The following is a 26221-nucleotide window of genomic DNA, read 5'->3' on the forward strand; positions in this document are numbered from 1 at the left end:
CCAAAACTTACACCCTGCTAGTAACCGATGCAAAGGATAGTTTGATCATTAGATAATGTTATATTACTATGTGATGGTCACGTGATATAATTTTGTAATGCAGATTTATGATAGAATTATTTTGAAATATTTTGAAAATTTGAAGAATTGATTTGGTACTTTTGGAAAGCTGAAGTGTAAGTGAAATTGGTCTAAAGTTGAAGATGTTGCTATAATTTTTTTTTTTTTTTTCGGTTGTCTTCTTAGACTCCAAATTAATGCCTTCTCAAGCTCTGGGAGATGAGTATGACGTGCAGGTGAATCTTCATTTTTTTTTTTTTTGGTGGCAGGTGTTTTAGTTTCCCTTATTTCAGAAGCGATCACGCTTTTGTGGCTGCTGAGTCGCGGTAAAGAGGTCCAAACAGCGGTACTCTTTCGTCGAACCTCCGCGCGGGACAGGGCCCGAGATTCACCTCGGGGAATTGGACGCAATGGCTGCTCCGCTCATGGAAGGCGCCGCGGTGACGGCCCTGCGCTCCGTCTCCTCCGGGTGCAGCGCGCCGCCGAGAGGTCCGGCCGGCGTCCGGAACAGGTCCGGGTGGTGGCTGTCGGCAAGACCAAGCCCACCTCCCTCATCCGCCACGTCTACGACGCTGGCCACCGCTGCTTCGGCGAGAACTACGTCCAGGAATTCATCGAGAAGGCCCCTCAGGTACTCCTTATCCGTCACCCCTTTGGTTCCCTTAATTCAATGAAAATTTGAGAATTCTTGACGCGAGATCTACGTATTCTTACATAGATGGAATTCAAACTTTCTGGTTATCTAATGATTTTTTTTTGAGAGAAAATCTTTTACTTATGTGCATTTTGTGGAGAGGCATAAGCATGTAAAAGTAGAAGTTTCAAGACATTTCGTGTCCATGAAAATGGTTGTGGGAAATCTTTCTAAAAAAAACCAGTAGAAAATGATTATATCAAAAAATAAAAATAAAGGGTATAAATGGTATAGGCAAGGTTACTTCAATTGTAATTCGGAAGGTTGCTTCAATTTCCAAGTCCTGTGAACTTCATTTAATTAGAAAATGGATTGTTGAAATTTTAAGGATTTTGAAACTCCCGTTGTGAGTTATGGGACAAACTCGCACGGGTACTATTCTATTACAGTGTCGATATGCAATAAGGTATGAAATAGCGAGGTGCACTAGATGTCAGTACAGTACAAGGTTGCGTACTGGTTCAGTATCAGTATAGTATAGTTTATCCGGTACAGTATGGTATCGATCGATATGATAAATGTTGTGTGGGGTCGTTATATTTTATTCTCAGAGTTGCTGCCTGCAAGCAAGCTTAGGTGGTGTATTACTTGTTCCATGAGAAGAACAACATGGTTGGTCCTATGCAGCAATAGAATATAATTTTGAGTCCAAAATATTTATGTTAGAGAAGCTGCCAAGAAAGATTTGATCTTACAACCTCTGATAATTTCAGGATTTTAGTTCCTTGTTACACAGCTGTTCTTAATTTTTTGGAGATGGAAGGAAATCTTTGTGATTTTTAAGGCACTTTTGGAAGGCTAGGCTTCCATTTTATCTTAAATAAGCATGATGGATTTCTGGATTTCTGAATATCTGGATATTTCCTTGATCGATTCACAGATAGTAGATGCATAAACTTTATAGTGTTAACTTGAAATAGTTGGCTCACAATTAATCTTATGTAAGCATACTGTCTTTCTGGATTTCTTTCCATTTCTAATAGATTGCATGAACTTTATTATGTTACCTTGAGTTTGTTGGCTCTCAATATGTTAAGCTAATTGACTAGTATAGCTGCTAGGAAACTTAGGCCCTATTTGGGAGAGCTGTTAGTAGTAGAGCTTTTGGAAGTAGAGCTGTTGGAAGTAGAGCTGTCTGAAGCAGAGCGTTTATAAAAAACTGTTTGCTGTTTGGTAACTATATTTCTAAAATGCTGTGGCATTTTAACATGTGTTTGGTAAACAAACTAAGAAAGTACTTTTGTGTGACAAAATGAGCATAAAGGATATTACCAGTATTATACAACAGAGCATAATAAAATATAATATCTATTAATACATAAATATATGATATAGTATAATATTAATGTAATGTAATATAATATTATTATAATATAGTACTATAACATTATGTATTATAGAATAATAATTTAATATAATATTAAATTATTTAACATAACATATCAATGTATTATGATATAATGTAATATAATATTATATTTATAGTATAATATAATATAAATATATAAAATATTATAATTATTAGTGTAAATTAATTTTTCATCCTTCTAATGACTATTTATCTCTCTAACAAATTTCTAGCTAGGTGATAAAATTGGTTAAATAATTACTAATATTTTTATTTATTTATTTATTTAGATCAGATTATTTGCCACTCACTCTTATTTTTCTTTTTATTTATTTATTTATTTTATTTATTTATTTATTATTTTATTTCATTGAAATATAGAGGGGTCGCCGGCCCTGGGTGGTGGTCGGCATGGTGGCTGTCACCGTGGGCAGCCACGAGCTCCCAAAACAAAAAAAAAAGAAAAAAAAAAAAGAAGAGGAAGAAGGAACAGAGGCGGTGGCGTTAAGAGGAAGAAGAAGATAGAGAGGGAGAGGGAGAGGATGGGTGAGAGAGGAAGAGGCGGGATGAAAATTTTGGGAAAAAAAAGTGTGATTTAAATGGGGGTATTTTAGTCCAAAAAACAGCTTCCCGACAAAGCTGAAAACAGCGTTTTCGGAAAGCTCCAAATTGGAGCTTCTTCCTAAAAGCTGTTTTCAGCATCCCGCAAAAGCTGAAACAGCTTTCCAAAAATTTTACCAAACACCATTTTTTATCTAAAGTACTTTTGGAGGGTCAGAAAGTGCTTTTTGGCTCTCCAAAAACTCCCCCAAACAGGGCTTTAGTGAACCTTAAGCATTGAAATGCAATTGTATGCAAAGTTGCAAACGACATGTTAATAGGATTTAATAAACTTCTATTCTTGCAATGTTTCATTTATGAGAAAGAATGCAAAATTAATTACTCTGCAGTTGCAGCTTCCAGCAGATATTGAATGGCATTTTATTGGTCATCTCCAGAGCAACAAAGTCAAATCCCTCCTAGGTATTTTACTACTTTCCACTTAAGGCAAAGTTGATTTGTCTTTTCTTCTATACTTAGGGATTGTAGTTGTTGGCATATGGGCATTCGCTTTTGAATAAAGTAAATTTTCATACTAGAAGGACTAAGTTAGCATAATTACATTTGAATAAGCATTATATCAAGGTAAACATGCTAGGAAAATTAAAGTTCGAAAAAGTTGCATAGTATTTTCTTTTTTATCATGGGTAAACTTGCTTTAAACGTAAGTTTTTAAGTTTCCAATTTCAATGTTTTGTAATATGGCATAGATATTAGGCCTATTGGCTGCAAATAGCTCAGGTAAACTTGTGACTTGACTATTCCTTTTTCATTTAGACCTGGCTTGATGTCATCATTTAGACACATGGTGGTGGTCCAAGTTGAAAAAGACCTGTTTCAAAGACCAGGTCTGGTCTGTCATATTTTTCCTATCATCCCAGTCTGACCCAACCATGTACTAACAAGGACTAAAATAGGTGAAACATTAGATCTAGCCCTACCTTATCTGACCTGATTGGACCCAGCCTAGTCTTATCCATCTCAACCTCAGTCTTACAACTTTGAAATTCCTAACCCCTCTATCACTCATTGTAGCTTGGAAACTAAGACTACTAATTGTAGGTTGAAGGCTTGATAATGGTTGAACTGTTCCTTATCAATGACATTAGTGGTAGCATTCTGCAACAACACCCATTTTTAGTTTTCTGCTTTTTCAGTTTTCCTTCCAGATATAGAACGAAAGAGTACTTATCATTCTTGACTTAGCCTGGCCTGATGACCCAATGAATCTAAAAGTTTTCACGAAAAACTGACCTGATCAGCTAGTGGGTCAGGTCCACGATGCAGTTTAGGTCTAAATCAGGTTTTAGTTAGTTTACTAGTTTTATTAAAGAGTAGGTTAAGTACTTTTAATTTCTTACAATTTTCATACTATTTTGAAGCTATTTTTCTTGTGGGTTTTGAGCCTTGTTATGAGTAGGATTTTCATCTAAAGATCCTATTAGGTTTGTGATTTGGAAATATTTTAATGGTTTTTTATGTAGGATCCTGTAAGATTACATTTTTTTAAGATTAGACAGTCTTTAGTTATCTTTCTCTTTTGATATGGACTATGGAGTCGTACATTGATTAGGAGTTCTATTTGGAGTCAAATAATGCCAGTTAGAATCTCAGGTCAATTATAGGTAAGTTGAGAGTCCTATGATTAGGATACATCATCTTAGGGTTGTTTGAATGTCTATCAATATAGATCCATGATGAGTGATTAGTTATGCATGATTTATTGATTCTATTAAATGAAATGACTTTTTTGTGAAGGATTTACACTTGGTTGCTATCATGGCTCCAACCCAAAATCAAGAGGCAGGTTTATGGCAACCGATGCATACTCATAGAGCAATTTCTCCACAAACTTGCAAGGCTTCCATAATGATATCATAACAATCATGGCAGAATAAAATCAAGCAACTAAAATCAAATTTCCAAATTCCAATATTTAATAAATCCAAGCTATTAAGAAATGTCCAGAATTTTTTTTCACAATAGTCTTACATCAACTATTCTTGAGACACTAATCAAAATAAGGAACCGATAACATGTTTCCAATAATAAACTATGAAAATAATACTAATTTTAGGCTATATCAGTACAATCTGCTCTTGCTTCTAATCAGGTCCATAGCACTACCCCATCATCATCTAATTCTCGAAATATGTAATAAAAGAAAAGTTTAAATACTGAGTTCAACAACCCAGTAAGTAATAAATATTTTAATTAGATAATTCAAGTAATAAATTAGACAAGTTTTATTATTGATACTAAGCATATAAGCAAAGTCCATATGTTTAAATAAGGAAAATTTAGAATATCCATAATTCCTTAAATTTTTAGTTCATATTCATAAATACAATTTAGACTATCATGTCCATACTCATACAATTAAAAAATATCGTAATTCAACTTAACAACCTTTACAACTATGAGCACACTTGTACCCTGTGGCCAGGCTTAAATGGTAAGCTCAGAAAATAAAAAATAGTCAAAGTGCCAATGCAAATTCCTAATTGTTGCCCAAGGTGACAACCCAAGAGGGGGGGGGGGGGGTGAATTGGGTCTTTTAAAAACTTTTAAACTACTTCTAATCTTTTAGATTAATTATGCTAAGTTGTATGGATGCTTAGTGAAGCTTAACCTTAGCAAGAGTATGATTCTAATCTAATCAACTATTAAGCAGCGGGTTCAATAAAAGATTAGTCTAATTTTTCCCTAGTATGCTATTCAATTTAATGATTGAGTAAATTGATTATGCTTGCAACTAAAGGATGCACGAAGAAGAGTTAAGCAGGCTTAATATCTAAGTAAGTGAGTGAGAAGGTCAGTCAACAAAGAGCATCACAAACACAACAAAAATATAGTGGTTCGGTGCATCCCAGCACCTACATCCACTCCCCAAGACCTCTTGGGAATTTCACTATAATCCTACAGATTACAGCCGGTTGTTTTACAAGCTCACAACCCAACTTGTTGTTTTACGAGGTCACAACGAACTCGGTCGGTTTTCCCAGGCTCACCGACTAGAACCTCCCCGATTGTTTTCCCGGGATTACAATCAAACCCTTACACCGTTGGTTTTGACCTAGGCTCACCAACAAACCTCTCACCGTTGGTTTTCCCTTTGGCTCACCAACAAACCTTAACCTCTTGATTCAATCCCTTGATTGAATCAAGTTACAAGATATTAAAAACAAAGTTTAAAACAAATCAAAGCTTCTTAAACAAGCAAATATAGCAATATAAACAAATAGAGTAAAGAGAAGCCCTCAAACGAGTTTTGAAGATGGAGGAGCTCGACTTCTTCTTTACTTGACCCTCTTCTGATTTGGCACGAAGTAGAGGATCACCGCGGCAGCACACGGATGGAGAGGAAGCTTTGGGATACACTTGGAAGCTCTTCTTCTCTCTATTTCACTTTGAATGGCCCTTCTTGTGCTTATGGGAGATTTCCCTTAGAATCTCTTCCCTAAATGTTTTCTCCCACTTCCATAAGTTCTCTCCTAGCTCTCTTCTTGTTTTTATAGCTTTTGATAACGTGGAAACAAGAATATAGCCGTTAGAGACAAAAATAGAGCCGTTGGAACCAGTCTGCACCTCCTGACAATATGACCGTTGGTGGGTTGGAGTCGACTCGCGCGATCAGGAGTCGACTCGGCTGTAGCGGGAGTCGACTCATGCTTTTCCCGAGTCGACTCGGCAACTGTTCCAAATTTGAATTAAAGTTGCCGTCTTGACTGGGAGTCGACTCGTCTTGACCTGGAGTCGACTCGCCAACTTCTGGAGTTGACCTGGCAATTTTTGGAGTCGGCTCATCCACTGAAGTCCGTGGATCCAAATTTGAATTTTGTCCACTCGAGTCGACTCGACTGTCCTGGGAGTCGACTCGAATCTCAGAGCCCGAACTCTCGATTCTCTGTCTTTTGGCTCATCCAGTCTTGGAGTCGACTCGAACTTCCTTGGAGTCGACTCGAATCTCAGACAGTAACTTGGTTTTCTGTCTGTTGATGGTCGCGGAGTCTCGGAGTCGACTCGTGCAATGCGGGAGTCGACTCGAATCTTAGAGTCCCAAAAATGCTCTCTGACTTTTTCTTGTGTTCCGCTGAGAGTCGACTCTTGCTTTCTTTGGAGTCGACCTACCAACCATCGGAGTCGACTCGCGTTCCACTGGAGTCGACTCGAATCTCAGACCCGAAAACTGCTCTCTGACTTTTCTGCCTGTGACTCCTAGGAGTCGACTCAAACTTCTCCGGAGTCGACTCGGTAAACATTGGAGTCGACTCGAATTCCTCAGGAGTCGACTCGAAGACTATTCTTTCGAATTTTTCCTTTGATTTTACTCCTCCAATTTGAACCTTTTGAACTTTAAACTTGGGCCAATGAATTGTAGCTTTCTTCTAACTTTTCTTGAGAGCTTTTGGAGGCCTTCTTGTGTTCTTCCAACTTGCTATGTTCCTTGCAAATAAATATCTTTCTCCTTGCAACATAAACATTAGTATCTATACTTCAAGGTTTTGTGATCATCAAAATCAATCTATGAATCAATCTTTGGGTCATCAATCTCCCCCTTTTTGATGATGACAAAACTTGGAGTATATGCAATATAAAAGATATTGATTTCTAGAAGTAATACATAGCTAAGTTGCATGAAGTAGAAAACATATATTTAAAAACATACTTCATGATAATGCTTTAGATTTAATCAGCTTAACACAATCAACATATTTAAATTTAAGCTGATTTGTATTCAATTCAAAGTAATAAAGCATTATGAGCATATACTTAGATATTTGCATATACTTAGATATTTCTCCCCCTTTTTGACAACATCAAAAAGATAGGGAAACATTAAGCACAAAGATAAGAACACTCAAATATTTCTTTCCCTTATTGTACTCTGATTGAATGTTAAATTATTGCAAGGATATGAATCATATAACTTAAGGCAATAATATTGAAATCAGATTAGTGAGCACAGATCAGAGCCAATTAAGATAGTTTTCAAGAAGTTTTCTAAGTTGATACCACAGATAGTTTTCTAATCAAGTGTAGGTGGATCTTCCTTAGGTTAATTCAAGAAGTGGAAATCTAACCTCTCTTCAATAATAAGTGTGAAAGCTTGTTCATTTAAGATCTTGTGCCCAATCTATTAAGTATTTTATCAACATGAGAGCAATTTAACTAATTTTCTGAGTATAAGAACAATATATTAAGTATGATTGCAAAGTTCTTTTATGGTGTAAAAATATTGTGGCATAAATACCAAAATATGAATTCATGCAATTTATAATATATCTTAGAGTATACATAAAGTTCAAGGCTTTGAAGGTTCTTTTAAAGCTCTTTTAAAGACTTTATTCTTTATTCCAAAAAAAATTTGATACATAAAAATATGAATTGGCACAAAATAAGTTCTAAAGAGCAAGTCAATTAACTCATTAGTGATTCAAAATAGATTTTCTAAAAGATACTCAAGAAAATTTAATACATTGTTCTCCCTTTTTCATTAAATTAGAGGCTCTTAAGATTTGTAATTTGGTTCATGAGTGATGCATAAGATATACTAACCAAATAACACGCCTCAAGGTGTATCATAAAGATTTTCAGATTTAAATTTCAGATGATACATATTGGAGAGTATTAGGATCACTTTTCATTTAGTATTCTTTCCCTCTCCTATAGATTTATGTAATTAAGTTCCATGAGACCTCTCCTTCTGAAATTTTCTTTCTCCCCCTCAATTGATCATTCCATTTAAGAGTTTAGAATGAAGATAATGTTCAATAAATTGTCAATCTCAAAAATATAAGTTTCAGCTTATTTTCATAAGACTCAAGGTTTGAATAAGACAACCTTTATAGAACTCATCTCAAGGTAATTAAAGCATGTCTTGCAATATAAGGAGGTTCATCAAAATCAATCCATAAAATTCAAAGTATGCATCAAATAAAGTGTCTTTAGGATAGATACTGAATATCTAAAGCTCCCCCTCAAAAGATGCATTCTTCTTTAATCATTTTAATTGTTGAATTTCAGATTTTAGTGATAAACGTGAATAACACTGAAATTCTGTAATATCGAGAATGTAGAGTGATCTAGAATTATTCAAAATTTATAGTAATCACTCTTTCTAATCCTTTAAGAACAAGTTATGCTTTCTCTTAATCTTAGAGAGAATATATAGTAATTTAATCAGAAAATGATTCATTTGAAGCTCAGTTTCTTTCAAAGCATTTACATTTTCTTTCTTTTAGAATCATTTGAGTGAGTGAAATATTTCTAGCTTTAAGATCATTCACTCTATTGATGGAAGTCTTTAATAATGTAGGAGAGAAAAACATATAGATGATCATTGAGGTATATATATTTATAGAACTCAATTTCTTAATCTAGTTTTTCAGCAATGTATACATGAAGCTCACAATAAATTTTTAATATCAAAATAAATCATATTTTAAAATTTTTTGCAATCAAGATCATCGAAAGACACATCATTTGAACCAATATTAGTATACTTTGAAGATAAGAAATGATATGTTTCGGATGCGTATCGGAGCAATCACCAAAGGCATCAAAATTAATTCTGTTTTTCTTAAAGTAAGACTTTATTTTAAAATCACATTTAGTTTAAGCTTTTATACAAAATCAGATTCTGAATTACATAGGATTTTCAATAAAGGCTTTCTAATCATAATTGAGATATGTATTTCACATTGTAGCTCATCTTAAATGATTACGATTGAAAAATACATATTTCAAAACATTAAAGCACTTTCAGAATCTTTGTGTTTAATTTTGAGTTTCGATACAAATAAAGGATATTTTAACAAGTATTAGGACATTATGTATCAAAGTTAGGCAAGTAGAAAGATAGATCAAAATCAATTTATTTTCCTAAATAGAGATATTCTTCTCTTCTCCTTTCTACAATTTTATTTAGCTTTCAGATTTTAACAATGATTGTGAATGACAAATCTGAAATTTCTTTTCAATAATCAAACAAAAGATGTTATGTAGCAATTCAAACATTCAATCAATTGTCCAAGTATGAAGCATTACAAAATATTGAGAACCCATAATCAAACATCATACCATATGCAAAAATTATGTGTTAAGTCATGCATTAAAATATTAAGAACAAGCATGTCAAGGATCAAATCAATTCTTTTCAAATAAACTCCCCCTATTTAAATATAATCTTGCATGATTTCATCCTTAAAGTGTGTTTTCAAGTGATTAAATTTGACTTGATTCTTCTTATTTTCTTTTTTTTTTCATTTTACTTTCTTATGCTCTATACTCTATTTGCTCCCTATCCGGTGGAGTTGGGAAGGGGCACGAGGTACTACCACTAGCCTCCCTCTTGTGCCGTCCCTAATATGCCCTACACCGAATAGTTGGGGTCAAATAGTGCCGGGTACTACCACTAGCCTCCCCATTGGCACCATCCCTATGATGAGCAATATAGAAAGGTTAAAATGTTTACTTCAAAACTCTCTCTGTTTAAGTGTAATTAATTACGGATTTTATCCCTTCCAAATGTGCCGAATATATTATACTTGTTTTGCTTTTTCTTAAGATTGGAGTACTTGCCTTTGCTTAGATTTTTCATCTCTTGAATAATATCCAATTTCTTTTCTTTATCTCTCTCTCTTTTTGTTATTCTCAAGTAATTTACATGAAAGAGCAGAATAAAGAACTAATCTTATGTATCATTTAGATGTATATCATGCAAACAACCTTTTCATTGTGCTCAAGGATTCATAATTTTTTCACAAGTTATTTTAAATCAAAATTTTAAGCATAAACTTGTGTATTTCATGGTTATGATATCGGCTAAAGAAATCATTAGTTGTGGTCAAACCATGAAATAATTTCTAAAAGTATAAGTCAGTCAATACACATATAGACATGATATCAAAAATTAATAATTAAAGAATTTAATCATGCCATTAATAGGATTTAAGTTATTGACTTTGCTCAATTAATTTGTGAGAAAGGTATCTAAATTACCTATTCATTATATGTTTCTTCAAGCCAAACTAGATTTCTTATGTGTGAACTTTGACTGAAGAAGATCCTCTCTCTTGTTTGCATGTGAATGTTTAGTGTATCTTTACATGAAGATATCCTTCAAGTTGAAATTTCTCATTTTTCTTTCATGAAGGAATGTCATTAGTTTCTTTAAGATACAAAGCATTCATCCAACACATATATATTTTTTTAATTAGATGACTCAATATGAGATATGACAATAGTTGCATGTTGAGTCACTTTACTCAAGAGATTCCCTAAATATAAGCAAGCACATATCACTTGAACTAAAGAGATAGTTTCATTAAATTAGATGGTTCAAGGACAAGCATGTGAGGCAGTAGGAAGATTTATCAAGGTCAAATTAATTTCTTATTTCCAAGATCAATTTAGTTTAGATTCTACTTGCTTAAGATAATTATCAATAAGATATGTTGTCTAAGTTTTAATCAACTTATCTTAAGCCGGTTGTTTCTATCAAAATTCAGATTATGATTTATTTGTTATCAATATGATTCATTAAAGTTGGATTGAAGTTTTGCATAAAGGGCACATAATAAGCATACATTCTGGTCTACTAGCTGTATGATAAAATGATCATGCTTCAATACAGCTTTAAACAATAGATCTACTTTGCTCATCCCTTTTCAAATTCTACAAGATGGGGTCATAGATATACCTTCTTCATGCCAATTTTCTATAAGAGTTTCTTGTGGTCTAACGTTGGTCAAAGAAGATCCCCTTTCCTGTTTGTCTTAATTTGGAGTTTGAGAGAAGATGTTAATTCATTCATCATACATATTTCAAACTCACCTTGTATGAGCTTTAGTAAAAATCTACATATAAATCTTCATTAGCAGAACCAAAAATGATGTCACAAATTCTTCCTTTTGATACATAGATTTATCATTATTACCTTCTATCAAAAAGGTTATTTAAGCTCTTATATCATGCTCTTGATGCTTGTATCAAACCATATATTGCTTTATCATATTTGTAATGAGTGTTTTCAAATATGGTGGTTATTTAACATAGATCTACTTTTTAATGAAATAACCACATAGGAGTGCATTCTACACATTCATTTGATAGAAAATAAAGCTCATGAAGTAAACAAATGATAATGGTGATTTTTACTTTTAATTATGCAAGAATCTTATCAAGATCTATTTCATCTTTTCTTGATTTAGTCTTTTAATAGTCATCACTTTTTCTTCATTAAGAGGCATATCTGAAAAATCCAAGTGGTTTCTAAATTATTAACAAGTTTTTCAGATTGTTATATGTAAAAGATTAACCATATACATACATAATTTAATTTTAGATCTTGATAATAAATCATTAATCTCATACGGGAAGAAAATAAATTGATATTTCTACAACTCGAATCTTTTCATTGAATGTTCTATATGCATTGCTTGATGAATTATATCCAAAGATAGAAGTATCTTATCAGATTTGGCATTATTTTCAAAAGAACATATCAAGTATAACGTGTATGACTGAAAAATATGAAAGATATGCACTGGTTCATTTTTCATTTTTTCAGAAGATCAAAATTTTCATCAGAAATAGATCTAATAGAAATCATATGTATGACAAGCAGTGATGATAGTCTTTTTTTTTAAAAAATTATTCAAGTAGATGACTATCATACATAATTGTCTTTTTCATTTCTTCAAGAATTCTATTAATCCTATTTTACTTATGATGTCCTTGGAGCTGAAATAATTGAATTTAAATTATTTTCTGTATAACCTTAATCAGGATATTGGTTTTCAACACTGTTGCCATGATACTCTTTATCTTCACAGTTTGGAAACCTTTATCATTTGAAACACTTTTACAAGATTTAGCAAATACAGAAAATATTTCAATTTTAATTTGCCAAGAACACATCCAATGTAAGCTTTTGAAAAACTTGGTGATGGAAACAACAGTTCAGATTTAGAAATTGATTTTCGTTTGTTTCCTTAGTTAGCATGCATAGTAAACTTTGACCTTACAGAAGATAATCTAAGTAAACCGATGACAAGGTCTTTTGAAATTAGGTCCATACTAGCATAAGGTAAGTTTACATGCCAAAAGGATCCTTTGATCTTAGTATTTAAATACATGTATTCAAAGATATACTAAGTACACATTATCATATCTATGATCAATAAATAATAATGCCATGGATAAAAACTCTCAATCAAGCATATAGAGAATTCATAGAGTTATTCTTAATAAATTAATCATTTTGCAACTTATCCAATAGTGAGTACAGTATACTATAAAATGAAGTGATTTGATTATATTTCAAAAAGTATTTTTCACAAAATTGATCAATACATGCACTTCATATTTTAATCGAATACAAAAATAATGATGAGATGCAAAGATTACTGATTTCATTCATTTAAAATATACTTTTTATAAGTATATTTTAAGTTTCCTTTTGACGTGTGTCTAGATCACCCATTTGTATGAAAGTTCTATTTGTTCCATGGGTATCTTGGCACATCTATGTCTACCTCCTCATATTTTCATTTTGGGTACCCAAGCTTGCTTGGGTCCTTGAGAGTTAGGACATATGGTTCCTTTTGGAACCCAAATCTGTTTAATAGTAATAACTTTACCATTTGATTTAATTGTGTTAGAATGATAGGTAAAGTTGTTATGTCCATCTTTTCATGTTTGAAATAAGTTATCTTATTTAATGGTTTGCTTGGTGGATTGATAACCTTTTTCTCTAGAGATTTATGGCTAAGTGAAGGAGTCAAGCTAAGTTTTGATTTATCAAAATCAGCATGTTGGCTTTCAAACATTATCTTTAATCTTTCTGAACTTACGGTGAATTTGTTAATAAAAGATCTTAATTGGTTAATTTCTTCGCTTAAGTTTTGATTTTCTTTAATTAAATTCTGATTTTTCTTGATTAATTGTTTCTGAATTTGACCTTAAGCTTTCATTTTCAGAGTTTAGTTTATCTTGTATTTTATCATTAGAATTTCTTTCTTTTGATATTTTTAGATTTAGTTTCTTAAGATTTTTATTCTTCACAGCTAATTTTCTACATTCACTATACAAATCATGAAAAGCATTTAATAGTTCATCATAAAAGAATTCTTCTTGAAAATCATTTGAGGTAAGAGTAGATTCAGATTTTAACTTGTCTTCTTGTGCCATAAAGCATAAGTCAGTTACCTCTTGTAGTTTCTTGGAGCTAATATCATCATTGTTCCTCCTAACCTTTATTTTCTGGCTTGACTCTTTCTTGGTCAAGGCTTTCTTCCTTTTTATCTCTTTCTTCCTTTCTTCTTGCTTCCTCTTTTTCCTTGTCTTTAGGAAGCTGATTTGCCTCGGAGTCGACTCGGACCTTATTGGAGTCGACTCGGCTAGCTTGGAGTCGACTCGGAACTACTTGGAGTCGACTCGTTCACAGGGTCTTCAAGACTGTGTCTCTGCCTTTCAGACTGTTCTTCTCTAGGAGTCGACTCGGACAAACTGGAAGTCGACTCGGCTACTGTGGAGGATTCTGCAATCTCATTGTTAGTACGCAATTGAAGCACATGTGAGCTAATCTGAGATTTATCATAAATAGTTTCTAAGTATCCCAGATCTCCTTAGCAGATAAGCATGCAGAAATTTCATTAAACTTCGTTTCACGAATAGCACAATATAATATGTTCATAGCATTAGCATTCAATTGTGCTAAGTCCTTTTCATTAATAGTTTGAGAGAGTGTATGAAGGTCATTTATTAGGATTTTCCATAAATAATAGTTTTGTGATTGAATAAAAATGCGCATGCGTGCTTTCCAATATGTGTAGTCTATGCCATCAAATAGTGGAGGTGTATCAATTGATTGTCCTTCTCCTAGAAAACTATCTATTTGAGTTGTCATGATCTTTGGCTCTTGATCGTGAGATCAATAATTAATCTTAGAGCACCTGCTCTGATACCACTTGTTGCCCAAGGTGACAACCCAAAAGGGGGGGTGAATTGGGTCTTTTAAAAACTTTTAAACTACTTCTAATCTTTTAGATTAATTATGCTAAGTTGTATGGATGCTTAGTGAAGCTTAACCTTAGCAAGAGTATGATTCTAATCTAATCAACTATTAAGCAGCGGGTTCAATAAAAGATTAGTCTAATTTTTCCCTAGTATGCTATTCAATTTAATGATTGAGTAAATTGATTATGCTTGCAACTAAAGGATGCACGAAGAAGAGTTAAGCAGGCTTAATATCTAAGTAAGTGAGTGAGAAGGTCAGTCAACAAAGAGCATCACAAACACAACAAAAAATATAGTGGTTCGGTGGCATCCCAGCACCTACATCCACTCCCCAAGACCTCTTGGGAATTTCACTATAATCCTACAGATTACAGCCGGTTGTTTTACAAGCTCACAACCCAACTTGTTGTTTTACGAGGTCACAACGAACTCGGTCGGTTTTTCCAGGCTCACCGACTAGAACCTCCCCGATTGTTTTCCCGGGATTACAATCAAACCCTTACACCGTTGGTTTTGACCTAGGCTCACCAACAAACCTCTCACCGTTGGTTTTCCCTTTGGCTCACCAACAAACCTTAACCTCTTGATTCAATCCCTTGATTGAATCAAGTTACAAGATATTAAAAACAAAGTTTAAAACAAATCAAAGCTTCTTAAACAAGCAAATATAGCAATATAAACAAATAGAGTAAAGAGAAGCCCTCAAACGAGTTTTGAAGATGGAGGAGCTCGACTTCTTCTTTACTTGACCCTCTTCTGATTTGGCACGAAGTAGAGGATCACCGCGGCAGCACACGGATGGAGAGGAAGCTTTGGGATACACTTGGAAGCTCTTCTTCTCTCTATTTCACTTTGAATGGCCCTTCTTGTGCTTATGGGAGATTTCCCTTAGAATCTCTTCCCTAAATGTTTTCTCCCACTTCCATAAGTTCTCTCCTAGCTCTCTTCTTGTTTTTATAGCTTTTGATAACGTGGAAACAAGAATATAGCCGTTGGAGACAAAAATAGAGCCGTTGGAACCAGTCTGCACCTCCTGACAATATGACCGTTGGTGGGTTGGAGTCGACTCACGCGATCAGGAGTCGACTCGGCTGTAGCGGGAGTCGACTCATACTTTTCCCGAGTCGACTCGGCAACTATTCCAAATTTGAATTAAAGTTGCCGTCTTGACTGGGAGTCGACTCGTCTTGACCTGGAGTCGACTCGCCAACTTCTGGAGTTGACCTGGCAATTTTTGGAGTCGGCTCATCCACTGAAGTCCGTGGATCCAAATTTGAATTTTGTCCATTCGAGTCGACTCGACTGTCCTGGGAGTCGACTCGAATCTCAGAGCCCGAACTCTCGATTCTCTGTCTTTTGGCTCATCCAGTCTTGGAGTCGACTCGAACTTCCTTGGAGTCGACTCGAATCTCAGAGGCAGTAACTTGGTTTTCTGTCTGTTGATGGTCGCGGAGTCTCGGAGTCGACTCGTGCAATGCGGGAGTCGACTCGAATCTTAGAGTCCCAAAAATGCTCTCTGACTTTTTTTCTTGTGTTCCGCTGAGAGTCGACTCTTGCTTTCTTTGGAGTCGACCTACCAACCATCGGAGTCGACTCGCGTTCCACTGGAGTCGACTCGAATCTCAGACCCGAAAACTGCTCTCTGACTTTTCTGCCTGTGACTCCTAGGAGTCGACTCAAACTTCTCCGGAGTCGACTCGGTAAACATTGGAGTCGACTCGAATTCCTCAGGAGTCGACTCGAAGACTATTCTTTCGAATTTTTCCTTTGATTTTACTCCTCCAATTTGAACCTTTTGAACTTTAAACTTGGGCCAATGAATTGTAGCTTTCTTCTAACTTTTCTTGAGAGCTTTTGGAGGCCTTCTTGTGTTCTTCCAACTTGCTATGTTCCTTGCAAGATAAATATCTTTCTCCTTGCAACATAAACATTAGTATCTATACTTCAAGGTTTTGTGATCATCAAAATCAATCTATGAATCAATCTTTGGGTCATCACTAATAGTAGGGTATCAAAGTACCAACATATAACCCCCATTGATGAAGTATCAAAGCGCCAACATATAACCCTGATTAGAAGGATATCAAAGTACTAATGATAACCCTCATTGGCAGGGTATCAAAGTGCCAATATATAACTCTCACTGGCAGGGTCATTAACGTGCTAACATATAACCTCCAATTAGCAGGGAATCAAAGTGCAAACATATAATCACCACTATAAGGGTAGTGAAGTGCCAATGTATAACATCTATTAACAAGATATCAAATAGCCCGACTAAGAGTCCAAATCCGAAATATATCAAATCTCTTTCTATATAATCGTATAAATCATATTCCAATCAACATATGCACATTCTATATAAAATCTGAAAATGGCTTGCATAATATTTAAAAGATTACTTTAGATCACAAATTTCTTTTTCAAAGCACAATTTTGTGAAATTCAAAAATTGCATCTAAATTGATTTATAATTTATTTGAATAATATAATCATATTCCAATCAAAATATGTATATTCCATATTGTTGAGAAAGAGCAAATTAAAAGCGTCGGTTACCTTAGATCTGACCCCCTGTTGTATTTATATTAATAACAAAATAATACAATGACGCAAATGCCTGTATGCATATACTTAATTACCCTTAACACTCGCCTCCCAAGCTGGAGCACATATATCATATGCGCCCAACTTATTACAAATACAACTCACTTTGGAACCACCTTAAGATTTAGCAAATAAATCTGCTAACTGGTCCACTGATCTCATAGACTCTGTACGAATCACATTCTGTAAGAGTTTCTCTCGAACAAAGTGACAATCAATCTCAATATATTTGGTTCGCTCATGGAACACTGGATTTGATGCAATATAAATAGATGCTTGATTGTCACACATCAGACTCATAAGATGTGATTGTTTAAAACCTAGTTCTTCCAACATGTGCTTCAACCAAGTCAACTCACATGTATTGTAGGCCATGGCTTGATATTCAAACTTTGCACTAGATATCACAACATTTTGCTTCATACTCTTTCAAGATACCAAATTACTGCCAACAAAGATAGTACCCAGTAGTGGAGCTTCTATCAGAAGGAGATCCAACCCAATCTGCATCAGTATAACCTTCAATCTGAGTATGTCCGTTATTTTTATATAGTAAAACACGGCCTGGAGCACCCTTAAGATATCTCGAAATACGTATTACAACATCCTAGTGACTAATCCTTTAAGCATCCAGAAATTGAATCACTGCATTTATTGCAAAGGAAATATCCGTTTTGGTGTCAAATAATTCAGTTTCCTAACCAATCTCCTATATCATCTTGAATCAGTTAATAACTCACCCTGGTCTCCTACAAGTTTGGTGTTTGGATCCATTGGAGCATTTATCAGCTTGGAGCCTAACATCCCTGTTTTATAAAGCAGATCAAGAGTATATTTTCTTTGAGACAAATAAATTCTAAGGTTGGATCTAGCAACCTCAATACCCAGAAAATACCTCAATTGGCCAAGATTCTTTGTTTGAAATTTACTTTGTCGAAACAGTTTCAACTCTGAAATCCTTGTACTGTCATCCCACATAATCACAATATCGTCCACATGCACAATCAAGAGTATTCTGTCTTCTCCCATATAATGGTAAAATATAGAACAACCAACTCCACACTTTCGAAGTCCAAATTTAATAACCACATCACTGAATATACCTGTTGCCCAAGGTGACAAGCCAAGAGGGGGGGGGGTGAATTGGTTTTTCTAAATTTTTGCTATCTTACTTTAGTTAATTGATGAGTGAGTGAAATTAGAACAATGCACAATACAAACACACAAGAAGTATAGTGGTTCGGTGCTCTCCTAAGCACCTACGTCCACTCCCCAAGCGACCCCTTGGGAATTCACTATAATCCCTCGGATTACAGTTGGATTGTTTTCCGGGCTCACAATCCAAAAACCTTTGCACTTTGGTTTTCCGGGATCACCAATAACCTTTGTTGGTTTTACGGGCTCACCAACGAACCTTCACAATTGGTTTTACGGGTTCACCAATAAACCTACACCGTTGGTTTTGCGGGCTCACCAACAAACCTTTACAAGATGATTAACAAAAGAAAGAAGAAAGTTGAAGCTCCTAGATGAGCAAATATAATAATTATAAGCTACAAAGAAGAGTTTAGAGAATAGTTATCGCTTGATGAGACTTCTCTCTTCTTTGTCAAGAATGCTTTACTCTTCAAGGGTGGATGGAGCTCTTGATATCTTTTGGAATCTGCTCAACCACTTCCTTTCAACTCTTGAATGAAGCACTTGGATGAAGAAGATTAGGGCACTTGTCTTTCTTGTGTAAGCTTTGATCTTTTTGCAAAAGGATGTCTTTCTCTGATGAATAGTGTCCCTTTAAATAGTTTTCCTCACCCATTGGACATCCCTCATTGGTCAGATTTCAAAAACTAGCCGTTACTTACTGTTTGGAGGTCAAAAAGTACTTCTGCAGAACTAGCCGTTATGCTTCTGCCCGTGCTTGGGTCGACTCAACTTTTACTGGGGTCGACCCAACTTTCACTTGGGTCGACTCATGCAACATTGGGGTCGACCCTCTCAGGAATCACAGAACCTTGTGTTTCAGTCTTCCTTCACTTGGGTCGACTCAACACTTTTTGGGTCGACTCAAGGTTGGGTTGGGTCGACTCAAATTTCACTTGGGTCGACCCTCTCAGAGATTCCAGAGAACTGATTTTTGAATGACATAGCCTTTGGGTCGACTCATGTTCTGTTGGGGTCGACTCAAGGTTGGGTCGACTCAAGTTCCATTTGGGTCGACCCTCTCAGGGATTCCAGAGACTTGTTTTCTTGAAGCTTGAAGATGGGGTCGACTCAACTTTCACTTGGGTCGATCCAAGTACTGTTCATCCGTGCCATTTTTGCAGAAGTGTGCCAGATGTTTCCTTGATGTGCCGGGGTCGACTCAATCAAGCTTGGGGTCGACTCAATTCATACTTTGCTGCAACTTAAGGTTAGATTTATCCATATAATCAATGAAATAAACTTTAAACAATTTTGAATATATGTCATGGTGGTGCTACATACTCTAAACAATGAAAATTACTATTGTCCACTTAAGAGTACGTTTCACTTGAAACTTTGCCGAATTGGAATTTAGAATTCACTATCCCTTTCCTATCGCAAATTTTATCTCATTATTAATCATTGTATTAATCATCAAAATACCACTATCATCCTCAATCTCCTCCTTTTTGATGATTACAAAATATTGAGTATGATCAAATTGTCTTGAAATTAATTTTAGAAGGGCTCAAGTTGCTGAATTTCAGCTTTTCAAATAAGAGTGAAGTCTCTCCCTATTTCATCCAAATGTTGCCAATTTGAACTTATGGTCTTCTCCCCCTTTCTTTTATACTTGGTTAAAGATGATACTTCAAAAATTTGAGATAATGAAAGAGTTTCAGATTATATATTGAGGTATGAAAGGTATGTGCCAAAATCTGAAATTCGATTTAAATTTTAGACTTTAACATTTTCATTGTACAAATTGCTCCCCCTTAAATGTATAGTCTTTCCTATTATAATTTTCAACCTTGTTTGTCAACTTATTTCTCTTTCCTTGCTTCTCCCCCTTTTTGTTATCATCAAATAGGTGCATGGTAATAGATAAATAGACACAATAATTAATAAACAGTTCAGTTTCATTGATCAAAATGGAACATTGTAGTACATTAATGCCAAAACAAAACAAATATAATATTCCTCAATCAAAGTACAAAGTACATGATCAATCACACAAAGTACATGATCAATCACAAAATACATATGAGAACTAGATAAATCCTAGGCACTAATACCAAAAGTGCTAACATCAGCCTAAGGGGTATCTAATGGCTGTGATCTAGTCCTCATCCTCCGAGCATATGTGGCGAGGGGAGGTCGGGCCTGATGGGACTGAGTCTGGCGTGGAGCTCGGTAAGCTGGATGACTCTGTGCCGAAATCTCTGACTCAGCTGCCTGGGGCACAGATGGTCCATGAACCTCTCTCTCTCTCCGTAGAGCTCCTACCTGCTCTCTAAGATCGCTAATCTCAGCAGTCATGATATCCAATCTGCTCGTCAATCCATCAGTGATAGTCCTCGCCTGAGCTGTCATAAGCTCAGTCATCCTACTCCAAAACTCATCTGTGTATCCCGCGGGAACAGATGACGAAGGTCCAGCCTCTGAAGGTGCTGTAGGATGATCCTCAGGCTCCTCATCTCAGGGATGGGATCTCCAATCTCTGGTGCATCACCCTCTGGTGCATCACCCTCTGATACAGCATGAATCCCAGCTCCTGCACGCACCCACTGCCCGTTCACCTTCTCATACCCCATGCGAATAAGGGATCGTGCAGTGTATGTGTCAGTAAATAGTAGATGCCTAGAGATCTCTCCCTCTACTGATATATCATGCTGTCGGAAGATCAGGGTGAGTATCATACCATAAGGCAGGGAGACTCTCGAGTTGCATATGACCTTTCTCATCTGCCTAAGCATCATAGCTGGGAGGTTCAGAGGAATGCCCTGAATAATGTGCTCCATGACGACCAGGTCTCGCTCAGAAATGAGATCAAATCTTCTGCTTTTCGGAAACAAAATCCGACCTATGAAGTTGTGCAACAACCTCATCTCAGCTGAAAGAGAGCTTGCTATTACATTTTTGGAATAGTCGAAATCATCATTCTCAAGAATCAACTGTAGAGCTCTCAACTTATTTTCAGGCTTTTCTAGAGTTGCTCCTTCGCAGGGGAGATGAAGCAACTCACTCAAACTTTTTTCGGAAACCCTAACCCTTACTCCTCGGACTTCAGATATAAGCCCTCCCATTCCAGATTTCAGGAAGGCATAGAACTCACGAACCAACCCTGGGTAGATCACCACATCTAGGGAGCAAAGATACTCCCATCCTTGCCTTTGGATCCAATCACCCAACCGGAACCCTTGATCCAAAAACTCGGAGTGGATCCTTCTTCCCGTGGTAACCGGTCTCCCCGCAAATTTTGCAAGTTGGACTGAAGGGGAGGGAGGAGGAGGAGGCTCTACACGTGTCTCACCTTGTGGAGGCACTGTAGAAGGCTCTGTAGCATTTCTATCAACACGGGTGGTCCGTGAAACCCTCCCGGATCGCTTGGCTATGGCTCTCTTGGGTCTCATTTCTTCAAGATTTTGATCTAACAGCTTTGGAAAGCTTCCTTCTACTGTTTGGAGATGATTGGAGGAGATTTGAGAGTGGAGAATAGGATTTTTGGAAGAGGACAAAGTGAAAACAGTGCCCTAGATTGCTCACGGGTCCCCCTTTTAACAGTGGGGTCCCGTCGTTGGGTCAACCCTAGATTTTTCTTGGGTCGACCCCATTCTGGGTTGGGTCGACCCCATTCTGGGTTGGGTCGACCCAAGTTCAGAAATTTTTCCTTCTCTTCCTTTCCCTTTCAAAAAAAAATTTTCCTTTCTTCCAATCCTTACAAATTCTTACTGGGACAATAATACATTAGTAAGGAATCTATAGACGACTAGTTTGACTAATGTTTCATAGGTTTTTAGAAATGGAAGGAGAGTATCATGAGACATCTTGCTCCTTTGTATATCTCCTTAATCAAAAGGATCACATATGCCTAATTCCCTCCTAAGCATGCAAAATCTATCTTCACTCAAAGGTTTTGTGAATATGTCAGCTAATTGTTTGTCAGTACATACATGCTCAATACATATGTTCCCATTTTGCACATGATCTCTAATAAAATGATATCTTATTTCAATGTGTTTGGCTTTAGAGTGCTGAACCGGATTTTTAGTAAGGTTGATGGCACTAGTATTATCACACTTTATAGGAATGTTATCTAGTTTAATTCCATAGTCCTCTAGTTGTTGCTTAAGCCATAATACTTGAGCACAGCAACTGCCGGCGGCTATATATTCGGCTTCAGCCGTTGACAGTGCTACTGAATTCTGCTTTTTGCTAAACCATGATACTAAATTATTTCCTAAAAATTGACATGTTCCACTAGTGCTCTTCCTATCTAATTTGCATCCAGCAAAATCTGCATCAGAGTAGGCAAGCAAATCTAGACAGGAGTCTCTTGAGTACCATAATCCTATGTTTGTAGTTCCTCTCAAATATCTAAGAATTCTTTAACAGCACTTAAATGTGACTCCTTAGGATCTGATTGGTATCTAGCACATATTCCTACACTGAACACTATGTCTGGTCTACTAGCAGTAAGGTAGAGCAAGGATCCAATTAATCCTCTATAAAGCTTCATATCTATACTTTTTCCTTTCTCATCTTTGTCTAGCTTACTAGTGGGATTCATTGGGGTGCCTACTTCCTTGTAATTTTCATTCCCAAACTTCTTTAATATTTTTTTTGTATACTTAGTTTGATGAATGAAGATACCTTTAGTTTGTTTGATTTGTAATCCGAGAAAGAAATTTAGTTCTCCCATCAAACTCATCTCGAATTCTCCTTGAATCAAATTAGCAAACTCTTTGCAAAGATTATCATCTGTGGCACCAAAAATTATGTCATCTACATATATTTGTACCACTAGCAGATTTTTGTCTTTTCTTTTGAGAAAAAGTGTTTTATCTACATTTCCTCTACTGAAATCATTATTCAGTAGAAATTTGCTTAGTCGATCATACCAAGCCCTAGGTGCTTGTTTTAATCCATATAATGCCTTATGTAGTCTAAACACATGATTTGGCAATTCATGATTTTCAAAATCAGGAGGTTGCTCTACATATACCTCTTTCTCTATAAAACCATTTAAGAAGGCACTTTTTACATCCATTTGATATAATTTGAAATCCATGAAACATGCAAAAGCTAGAAGTAATCTAATAGCCTTTAATCTAGCCACGGGAGCAAATGTTTCCTCAAAATCTATCCCTTCTTCTTGATTGTATCCCTTAGCTACAAGTTTAGCTTTATTTCTGATAACTACCCCATTTTCATCTAATTTATTTCTAAAGACCCATTTTGTTCCAATTACAGAGTTATGCTTTGGTCTCTCAGTTAATGTCCATACATTACTTCTTTTGAATTGATTTAATTCTTCTTGCATAGCATTTATCCAATTGGTGTCTTTTTCAGCTTCTTCATAAGTCTTAGGTTCTAACTGTGAAACAAAAGCAAGATAATCATTTAAATTTCTAAGAGAGGATCGAGTTCTTACCCCTTGAGATGGATCACCAATGATTAAGTCTTTAGGGTGTCCATATGCATACCTCCATTCCTTTGCTAAGTCTTGAGATTGTGGTGGCACGCAATCATTTTCCATCTCTTGATTTGGCACGTCATCAAGATTCAATTTTTCAAAGTCAATAATTCCTGCATCATCATCAAGAATACTTTCTCTCCTAGGAGACTCACTATCAGACTCATCAAAAATGATATTAACTGACTCTTCAACTATAGGAGTTCTTTTATTGAATACTCTGTATGCCCTGCTAGATGTAGAGTATCCTAAGAAGATACCTTCATCTGACTTGGCATCAAATTTACTTAGATCCTCCTTGTCATTGTTTAAAATGAAACATCTACATCCAAATACTCTAAGATACTTAGCAGTTGGTTTCTTATTCTTCCAAAGTTCATAGGGAGTTTTCTTGGTTATTGGTCGTATTAAAACCCGATTTAAAATATGGCAAGCGGTACTTATAGCTTCAGCCCAAAAATACTTTGGAAGATTTGACTCGCACAACATTGTGCGTGCCATTTCTGCCAAGGTCCTATTTTTTCTTTCAACAATCCCATTTTGTTGAGGCGTTCTAGGTGCTGAAAATTAATATGATATACCATTTTCATTACAAAATTCTTCAAAGTGTTGATTTTCAAATTCAGTTCCATGATCACTTCGAATTGCTATTAAGGTGAGCTTCTTTTCATTTATGATATTTTTATAATATTTAAAGAATGCTGAAAATGCTTCATTCTTATGTGCAAGAAATGAAACCCATGTATACCTTGAAAAATCATCTACTATAACTAGTCCATACTTCTTTCCACCTAGACTCGCGGTTCTAGTAGGTCCAAATAGATCCATATGTATGAGTTCAAAGGGCCTAGTGGTCGATACTATATTCTTTGATTTAAAGGATGATTTTGTTTGCTTTCCTAATGAACATGGTCCACAGATTTTGTCCTTTTCAAAAATCAAATTTGGCACATCTTTTATTAATTCTTTCTTGACTAGTTTTGATATTAAGTCCATACTAGCATGTCCTAGTCTACGATGCCAAAGCCAACTTGTTCATTTTTCTTTTCTTCATTAGTAATTAAACATAATCCATTTTTCTTGCCTAATTCATGAAGGTCTACCAAGTAAATATTTCTTTGCCTTTGACCTATAAGTACAATGCTATTATCTTTAGGATTTGTGATTATTCAAACTGAGGCTTCAAATGTGACTTTAAACCCTTTATCACAAAATTGACTTATGCTAAGTAAGTTATGTTTCAAACCATTAACTAATAAGACATTTTCTATAAAGATAGATGGAGTAATGAAAATTTTATCCTTTCCAATGATATATCCTTTTCCATTGTCTCCATAGGTCACTACTCCACCCTTTTTAGATTCCAAGGTGACAAATTGTTCTACGTCACTTGTCATGTGTCTTGAACAGTCGCTATCTAGATACCATCGTTTATCCACCTTATTAGCTGCAAGACACCCCTGCAATCAAGATCAAGAATAAACTTTAGGTACCCAAACTATGTTGGGTCCTTTAGGGTTAGTACTTGATGTTCCTTTTGGAACCCAAACTTTCTTAGATTTAAACTTATAATTATTACTCAATTTGTTGTAGCTGGAATTTCTATAGTTACATTCATATGCTTTATGTCCTAATTTATTGCAGCAATGATAAGTTATATTTTCATTTTTGGCTTTCACAAATATATTCTTTAAGTATTTTTGTTTCCTATTTGTTTTATATCCTAATCCAGCTTTATCATATACAGCTTTTTGACTATCAAGAATCATATTTAATTTGGTTGAGCTAAGTGTAAACTTGTCTACTAAGGATTTGTATTTTTCAGCGTCTTCTTTTAACTTGACATTTTCAGCAATTAGATTCTTGGTTTCATTTGCGAATCTCCTACTTAATGTTTCATAGTTATTAGATAGTTTCAGCTTATCTTTGATAAGAGATTGATTTTCATCTTTTAGAACTTTTTTTTTGTTGATTAGTTTTTTGTGTTCTTCCATGAGTTCTAAAAATGCATCATGTAATTCATCAACAGTAAAATCACATTCAAGTTCAGAATCTACCTCATCGTCATTAGCCATATGGCAGATTTGAGCCGTCTCTTGTTGATCTTCCTCTTCCGAACTTGACGCCTCACTTTCACTCCATTCAGCCATGAAGTTCTTCTTTTTAAGTTTTCGTGCCATCCACTTCAATTCCGGACAATCTATCTTGAAATGCCCGGGCTTGTTACACTCAT

General features: G+C 35.4%; 1 pseudogene; it reads left to right on the top strand.

The window, feature by feature from the left end:
- Nucleotides 1-357: 357 nt before the first annotated feature.
- Nucleotides 358-26221, top strand: part of LOC103697299 — a 46533-nt pseudogene continuing 20669 nt past the window's right edge.

The sequence above is a fragment of the Phoenix dactylifera genome, chromosome 9, assembly GCF_009389715.1.
Source record: "Phoenix dactylifera cultivar Barhee BC4 chromosome 9, palm_55x_up_171113_PBpolish2nd_filt_p, whole genome shotgun sequence".
NCBI lineage: Eukaryota > Viridiplantae > Streptophyta > Magnoliopsida > Arecales > Arecaceae > Phoenix > Phoenix dactylifera.